Raw genomic sequence first — 1,444 nt, 5'->3', positions numbered from 1 at the left:
TAACCATTGCCTTTTAAAGACCGCAGGATTTTGGAGGGAGGTGGGACAAGTGAGGTGGAATAAACTTGCAAACAGTAACACTGTCCCAAGGAAAGTCGAGAGCAATTTCCTGCACAGCATGCGAAAGGTCCCACGGACCAAGGGTGCGGCATGCCGGTTGGCAGGAAAAGGAAAGTGTGTTGGTGGTCAAGCAGACATATTTTTCCCCCCGTGGGGGGGGGGCCCGTGGGGAGAAAAAAGGGCCCGGGGGGGTTTTAAAAAGTGTCCCCACTTTTTTTCGTGGGGTCCCCCCCAGGTTGGGGGGGGGGGGGCCCGTGGGGGGTTGCGTTTCGTCCCCCGCCTGGTCCCCCAAAAGTTTGCGTGTAAAACCCCGGGGGTTTCCACTTCCCAAAAAAAAAGAGCCAACAGTAAACAGAAAAAAGCAATTTTACAAAATACCCCCTGTAGGTTTTGGTCACCCCCGGGGGGCCCCAAAGGGGGGGGAGTTTAAACGGGGGCCCCAAGGTAAAAAACCCAGCGTGAGGGCTGGGTTTGCTTTTCCCCAGAAAAAAAGCTACTTGGGGGGGCCTAAAAACCCCACGGAATGAAGGGGGGAAAAAAAATTTTCAAAAAAAAAAAAAAGGAAACACCCCTCTCGGGGGGAAAAATACTCCAAGAGGTTTTTAAAAAAATTCGAAAACCGGGCCCCCCCGGGGAAAAAATAAACGAGGAAAAATCTGGGGAAATGGGGTGGGGGGGGTTTTGGGGGGGGGGTTTTTTTTTCCCCAAAAAGGGAAAAATTAAAGGGTTTTGGGGGGGGAAAAAAGTGGGTGGGGCCCTTTGTGAATTGGTACAAAAAAACTCCCCATCCAATACCCCTGATTTTACATATGGGGGGGTAGTTGGGGGGAAAGGGGGGGAACCCTTCCCGGGGGAAACTCCCCCCCATTCCCCTAAAAGGGGGGAAAAAGGGGGGGGGTGTTTCCCCCCCCCCAAATTGGGGATAAAAAAATAAAACCCCCTCCTGGCTTTTTCCCTTTTTTCCGGGCCCCAGTGGGGGGGGCCCCCCCCCCCAAAGCAAACTTAAAAGGGGGGCCCCCTTCTTTTCTTAATATAATGTCCCCCCCCCTTGCTCCCAAAATTTTGGGGGGGGGCCCCCACGTTTCCTTTTTCCCCCTTTAAAAAATTTTTGGCCAAATGGCCCCAAGAAAAAAGAGAAGAATACATTTCTAAAAAAAAAATGTTGTTAGTGGGTTAAATCGGAAGTAATTTTTTTTCGCAATGAAAATTTAAAATTTTAAAAAACATATTTTTAGTTCTTAATCCCAATTTATAAAAATTCCCCCGTCCCCCCAAAGGGGGGGCATTAAGGTCCCCCTTATTTGGGAATTTTGGAACAATTTTTTTAAAAAAACATGCAAGGGAAAAAAGGATACGGGAATATGCCCCATTTAAAAAAACGCCC

The sequence above is a fragment of the Penaeus monodon genome, chromosome 34 (assembly GCF_015228065.2).
Source record: "Penaeus monodon isolate SGIC_2016 chromosome 34, NSTDA_Pmon_1, whole genome shotgun sequence".
In the NCBI taxonomy this organism is placed as follows: Eukaryota; Metazoa; Arthropoda; class Malacostraca; order Decapoda; family Penaeidae; genus Penaeus; species Penaeus monodon.
This window is presented reverse-complemented; position numbering follows the sequence as displayed.